The sequence below is a fragment of the Arachis ipaensis genome, chromosome B10 (assembly GCF_059453495.1).
Source record: "Arachis ipaensis isolate K30076 ecotype BB chromosome B10, ASM5945349v1, whole genome shotgun sequence".
NCBI lineage: Eukaryota > Viridiplantae > Streptophyta > Magnoliopsida > Fabales > Fabaceae > Arachis > Arachis ipaensis.
This window is the reverse complement of record NC_142435.1, coordinates 103,233,788-103,241,228: the sequence shown is the minus strand read 5'-3', so window position 1 is coordinate 103,241,228 and position 7,441 is coordinate 103,233,788. Positions and strand designations below refer to the sequence as shown.

The window sequence follows — 7,441 nt, the reverse complement described above, 5'->3', positions numbered from 1 at the left end:
GGGGTCTGCTCAGAACTCTCTGTCTTTTGCTGAGTGGATGATGGAAAAGGCTTGCTATTGCTAAACCTGTTTCTTCCACCATTATTAAAGCCTTGTTGAGGCTTTTGTTGATCCTTCCATGAGAGATTTGGGTGATTTCTCCATGAGGGATTATAGGTGTTTCCATAGGGTTCACCCATGTAATTCACCTCTACTATTGCAGGGTTCTCAAGATCATAAGCTTCTTCTTCAGAAGATGCCTCTTGAGTACTGTTGGATGCAGCTTGCATTCCATTCAAACTCTGAGAAATCATATTGACTTGCTGAGTCAATATTTTGTTCTGAGCCAATATGGCATTCAGAGTATCAATTTCAAGAACTCCCTTCTTCTGAGGCGTCCCATTACTTACAGGATTCCTCTCAGAAGTGTACATGAACTGGTTATTAGCAACCATGTCAATGAGTTCTTGAGCTTCTACAGGTGTTTTCTTTAGGTGAATGGATCCACCTGCAGAATAGTCCAATGACATCTTTGATAGTTCAGATAGACCATCATAGAATATATCCAGAATGGTCCATTCTGAAAGCATGTCAGAAGGACACTTTTTGGTCAGTTGCTTATATCTCTCCCAAGCTTCATAGAGGGATTCACCTTCTTTCTGTCTGAAGATTTGAACATCCACTCTAAGCTTACTAAGCTTTTGAGGAGGAAAGAACTTGGTTAAGAAAGCCGTGACCAGCTTATCCCAAGAGTTCAGGCTATCTTTAGGTTGAGAGTCCAACCATACTCTAGCTCTGTCTCTTACAGCAAATGGGAAAAGCATAAGCCTGTAGACCTCGGGATCAACCCCATTGGTCTTTACAGTATCACAGATCTGCAAGAATTCAGTTAAGAACTAAAAAGGATCTTCAGATGGAAGTCCATGAAACTTGCAGTTCTGTTACATCAGAGAAACTAATTGAGGTTTAAGCTCAAAATTTTTTGCTCCAATGGCAGGGATTGAGATGCTTCTTCCATGTAAATTGGAATTAGGTGCAGTGAAGTCACCAAGCATCCTCCTTGCATTGTTATTATTTTCGGCCATATCTTCTTCTTTTTCGAAAATTTCTGTCAGATTTTCTCCAGAGAGTTGTGCTTTAGCTTCCCTTAGCTTCCTCTTCAGAGTCCTTTTAGGTTCAGGATCAGCTTCAACAAGAATGTTCTTATCCTTGTTCCTACTCATATGAAAAAGAAGAAGAAAGCAGAAAAGAAAATATGGAATCCTCTATGTCACAGCATAGAGATTCCTTTATGTGAGTAGAAGAAAGTAAGAATAGAAGAAGGAAAAGATGAGAATCCAAACACAGGGGTGAGGATAGAAGTATTAATAGATGAATAAATAAATAGGAGATTAGAGATGAGAGAAGAATTCGAAAATTTAACAAAATAAAATAAAAATATTTTAAATTTAAATTTAAAATTCGAAAATTAAAATTGAAATTAAATTAAATTAAATTTTTAAAACAATTAATTAATTAAAAAGGAATTTTTTTAAAAAAAAAGAGGGAAGGGATTTTTGAAAATTAGAGAGAGAATTAGTTAGGTAGTTTTGAAAAAGATATGATTGAAACAAAAAGATAAGATTGATTGAAAAAGATTTGAAAATCAATTTAAAAAAGATAAGAGGTTAGAAAAGAAGTTAGAAAAGATTTTGAAATTGATTTTGAAAAAGATATGATTGAAATTGAAAAAGATATGATAAGGAATTGAAAATATTTAATTTTGAAAACTAAAGTTGATTACTTGACTACCTAGAAACAAAAAGATATGATTTTAAAATTTAAAGATTGAACCTTTCTTAATAGGCAAGTAACAACTTAACATTTTTGAATCAATCATATTAAATGTTGGTATTAATTTCGAAAATATGAAATGAAAATAAGAAAAAGATTTGAAAATTAATTTGAAATTTTCGAAAATGATGAAAGAAAAATGAAAAAGATTTGATTTTTGAAAAAGATTTGAAAAAGATAAGGTTTTTAAATTAAAAATTTGACTTGACTCATAAGAAACAACTAAATTTTAAAAAGTTTTGAAAAAGTCAACTCAAATTTTCGAAATTTATGAGTGAAATAAGGGAAAGATATTTTCTTATTTTAGAATTTTTAATGATGAAAGAGAAAAACACAAAATTGAAACAAATCATGAAAATTATGAATCAAAACACCTAATGCATGCAAGAACACTATGAATGTTAAGATGAACACCAAGAACACTTTGAATGTCAAGATGAACACCAAGAACTTATTTTTGAAAAATTTTCAAGAAAAGAAAACATGCAAGACACCAAACCTAAAAATTTTTATTCTTTAGACATTAATGTTTCAAGAATGCATATGAAAAACAAGAAAAGACACAAAACAATAAATATGAAGATCAAACAAGAAGATTGGCCAAGAACAACTTGAAGATCATGAAGAATGCAATGCATGAAATTTTTGAAAATAAAAATTTTTTTTTAGAAAATTAAAAAGATGCAATTGACACTGACGTTAGGATTTTTTCCAGTAAAGAATGTCATAAAAATAGTCACGTTGTAGATATAGTCTCTAAACCGACAAAAATCCCTTCATGCAAACGTTTTGGTTGTCACAAGTAACAAACCCCTTTGAAATTGATAACCGAGTATTCAAACCTCGGGTCGTCTTCTCAAGGAATTGCAGGGAGGTATGTTCTTATTATTGGTTATGAGTATTGTAAATTGGGGGTTTGGAAGTAAGAAAGCAGTATGTTGCACAAAAAGAATAAAATAAAATAGTAATAATAAAATAAACTCTTGGCAAGGTATGAAGACTGGAGGTCCTATCCCAGTTATCCTTATCAATTGTGATGAGAATTAGATTTTTCTCCCACTTTATTAACCTCTAACTATGAAGGTAAGTTAAGTGGATGAAATAATTCTTGAAGAATTCCAATTCTCAATCAACAATGAGTTTGATAACTCAAGAGTCACCAATTATTTAACCAAAACCAAAAGGAAGAAAATATCTAAATTATTTCTATAATAAAAAGGAGCAATCATAAGTCTGAAATACCTCAAGATATATTAAATAGAAAATCGATCTAAACATAGAGAGTCATAAACAAAATTGAGAAAGAAATAAAAATAAAGAACCTAGGATTGAGAGCTACTCCTAAAACTAAGAGAAATCCTAAATCCTAATCCTAAGAGAGAGGAGAGAACCTCTCTCTCTAAAAACTACATCTACTCCTAAAATTGTGAATGTGAGAGCCTCCCATGAATGGATGCAGTCCCCCACTTTATAGCCTTTAATCTGTGTTTTCTAGGTCGCAAACTGGGTCAGAAACAGTCCAGAATTCGCTGGTTTCGAATTTTGCCACGCTAGATTTCCGTCACTGCAACGCGGCCGCATGGATCACGCGGTCGCGTCGCCTAGCGTCAGGGAAACTATAACATATTATATATCAAATCGAAGCCTCGGACGTTAGCTTTCCAACGCAACTGGAACCGCGTCGGTTGGACCTCTGTAGCTAAAGTTATAGCCGTTTGAGTGCAGAGAGGTCAGGCTGGACAGCTTAGCAATTTCTCCAACTTCTTGCATTCCTTCCACTTTTGCATGTTTTCTTCCCATCCTCCAAGCCATCAGGGACGGATGTATTTATTGGGGAGTGGGGGCAACTGCCCCCAGTGAAATTCTAAAAATGTCTTAGTAGTTCTTAGTGAAATGTCTCAATTGCCCCCAGTATATAATTAATTTTGACCCCAGGACCCAGACCCCACTTCAAACTAAATCCCTAATCCCTAACCCTTCTTTTTCCCCAATCCTCTTCATCTGCTCCAGCCTCCAGCCCTCCCTCCAAGCTCCAGCCGCCAGTTGCCGTGTCGCATGCCACCAGGCACCAGCCCACCACTCCGCGTTTCAGACAGTGTCACGGTTCTCTCCTCGCTGACGTCACGTCTCCGCCCTCATGTCTCCAGAGTCCAGAGTCACTGGCTCACTACTGCCGTGCCGCGTCTCTGAATGACCGCATCCCCTTCTGGCTTCTGCCTTGTGCCTTCTTCTTCTTCTTCTTCTTCTTCTTCTTCTTCTTCTTTGAATACTGCAAATCTGCGAATCTGAGTTCCTCTTCTCTCTTCGGTTTTCACTCTTCAGACTTCAGTAGAGAACGCCTACCTTTCGTCACGCCCACACCGCTACTGCCTCTTGGGTTCTGCACTTTTGCTTCTTAGTTCCTAGAGTTCAGCTGTTCAGATTCAGTCTTGAATTATTCTATTTCTTGGTACATTCATGAATCATGATTCAGCAATCTGCAATTCTGTTTATTCACTTATTTGCTAATTGGATTAATTTGTTTGATAATTGATTTAGTTAGTTTGTTAATTTTGAATTTGTGATTGAATTTGTTCTGATGTAATTGCAACTTTGCAAGTTTAGTTTGATTAATTTGTTTGTTAATTCACTTATTCACTTCTTGGATTAATTTGTTTGTTAATTTGTGAATTGGGATTGAATTTTATTCATTTACACTGTACTCCTTTTTTTCTTCTTCGATATATAAAAATTGCATCTTTTGGTCTTTCCTACTTGCTTAAGATGGGAAAAAATAAAGACTAATAAGTTTACAGGGCCTTTGAAATAAGTTTATATGCTCAATTTCTATTGCTGGAGTCTGGACTACTATTCTACTAATGTTGAACAATGACTCAATGAGTAATATTACCTTATTGACTTAGATGGCATTTATAGGCAGGCTTATAAGTAATATTAACTTGGAAATTTATTTAAATGACATATGTACATCAATTTTGTATTTATAATTTTTAATTTGTGTAGAATTGTGAACTTTTTTATTAATTAATTAACTTAGATTTATAATTTTATCTTATTAGTAATGGAGAAGTATTTCAAAAGAACCTTGTCATTGGAGATTGGATCTCAAAATAATTCATCGACCTCTTCTAATAAAAGGAGGTTTTTAGAATTCGAAGTAGAGAGTCTTATAGCAGATCCAGGACAACGACCAAATATTTCAAGTTATCACCCGAATGACAGAGACAAAGTTAGATGTGCATATTTGCAAAAAGGTCCTTGTCAACCAAGGACTCATGATTTTCCATAAACTGCTTATGGTTCTTCTTTTCGAAGATTTAATCCTAATTGGTTTGATGACTATGGCAACTGGTTAGAGTATAGTATATCAAAAGATGCTGTTTTTTGTCTTTGTTGTTATCTTATGAAACCCGAGACTGAAGGTGGTGATGCTTTTGTAACTAATGGCTTTTCAAATTGGAAAAAAAAGGAGAGACTACAAATTCATGTTGGGATTCATGATAGCGCTCATAATCAGGCTTGGAGAAAATGTGAAGCACTTATGAGACCAAAACAACACATCACTGCTGCTATTGAAAAACAATCTGAGCAAGCTAAAAAGAATTATCAAATTCACTTGACAGCAACAATTGATTGTATTAGATTTCTTTTGCGACAAGGATTGGCCTTTCGTGGTAATGATGAGACGGATGATTCTGTTAACCAAGGAAATTTTTTGGAACTTCTAAATTTTCTTGCGCAACATAATGAAGAGATTGATCGTGCTTTCAAAAATGCTCGTGGAAATCTTAAACTAATAGCACCCTCAATCCAAAAAGACATTGTAAGAGCTGCTGCAAGGGAAACGACAAAAGTCATTGTTGATGATCTTGGTGATGAATTATTTGCTGTATTGGTTGATGAAGCCCGCGACATTTCCATTAAGGAGCAAATGTCAGTTTGCTTAAGGTATGTGAACAAAGAAGGACAAGTTAGGGAGCATTTTCTTGGTCTTGTTCATGTTTCTAATACTAATGCTTTATCTCTAAAATTAGCATTGGAGTCATTATTAGAAACATATAATTTAAGTTTATCAAGAGTACGTGGACAAGGATATGATGGTGCAAGTAACATGCAAGGAGAATTTAATGGTTTGAAAACTTTGATATTGAAAGAAAATTCTTATGCTTTCTATGTACATTGCTTTGCCCACCAACTTCAGTTAGCTCTTGTAACGGTTGCAAGAAAATAAGTTGAAATTGCTTTGCTTTTTAATTTGTTAACCAATTTGTGCAATGTTGTTGGAGCTTCGTGTAAACGAAGAGATATGCTTCGTGATAGTCAGATGACTAAGACAATTGAAGCATTAAAGAGTGGAGAAATTTCTAGTGGGCGTGGTTTGAATCAAGAAACAGCTTTAAAAAGAGCTGGAGACACTAGATGGGGTTCACACTATGGAACTATACTTAGATTAATTTCTTTATTTCCTTCTGTAGTTAATGTTCTTGAATATTTTGAGGAAGATGGAAATAATTTAGAACAAAGAGCTGAAGCATGTCATTTATTGAATATCATTCAATCTTTTGAATTCATTTTCAACTTACACTTGATGAAAAATATCTTGGGAGTTACTAATGAGTTATCTCAGGCGTTACAAAGGAATGATCAAGATATTGTAAATGCTATGGCATTAGTTAAAGTGTCTAAGCAACGATTGCAAAATATAAGAGATGATGGTTGGTCTCTTTTACTTGAGGAAGTCTCACTGTTTTGTGACAAACATGATATTATTGTTCCAATCATGGATGATATATTTGTGTCACAAGGAAGATCAAGACGCAAAGCTCAAAAGATATCAAATTTGTATCATTTTCAAGTTGAGATATTCTATCAAGTAGTTGATAGACAACTTCAAGAACTCAATAATCGTTTTACAGAGGTGAATACTGAATTACTTCTTTGCATAGCTTGTTTGAATCCAAGACACTCATTTTTTGCATTTGATAAGGAGAAGTTGATCTAGTTAGCTCAATTTTATCCATTAGAATTTTCTTCCACTCAACTTTTGGCACTTAACAGTCAACTTGAGAACTTCATACTAGATGTGCGTTCTGATGATCATTTTTCGGACTTAAATGGAATTGGTGCTCTTTCTCAGAAGTTGGTTGAGACTCGAAAGAATATTGTTTATCCATTAGTGTTTCTTCTTTTAAAGTTGGCTTTAGTTTTGCCTGTAGCAACTGCATCAGTTGAAAGAACTTTTTCTGCTATGAACATCATAAAGAGTCGACTTCGTAACTGTATGGGAGATGAATTTTTAAATGATTATTTAGTGACATACATAGAAAGAGAGACATTTGATTGTATTGACAATGAAAAGATTATTCAATCTTTTCAAAATATGAAACCTAGAAGAATGGAATTCTAAATTATTTGTTATTATTTTGAATTATTATTTTATTATTTTGCCCTCACTGAAAAAATTTTCTGGATCCATCACTGCAAGCCATCCTTGCCTTATAATATCTGAAAACACTTAACACACATATCAAGGTATCTAATGGTAATAAGAGAGGATTAATAATAAGCAAATATAAGATCAAAGAAGCATGTTTTCAATCATAGCACATAATCAGGAAGGAAATATAAA

At 34.0% G+C, this 7,441-nt stretch overlaps 1 non-coding gene and 1 pseudogene across 1 annotated transcript; both read left to right on the top strand.

Annotated features, from left to right (window-relative positions):
* The first annotated feature begins 563 nt into the window (after positions 1–563).
* LOC148581137 (small nucleolar RNA R71) lies at positions 564–671 on the top strand. The gene has a single exon (XR_015895717.1). It is a non-coding gene; the product is annotated as a small nucleolar RNA R71 (small nucleolar RNA).
* Positions 672–4,873: 4,202 nt separating this feature from the next.
* LOC148581136 (uncharacterized) lies at positions 4,874–7,219 on the top strand (annotated as a pseudogene).
* Positions 7,220–7,441: the final 222 nt, after the last annotated feature.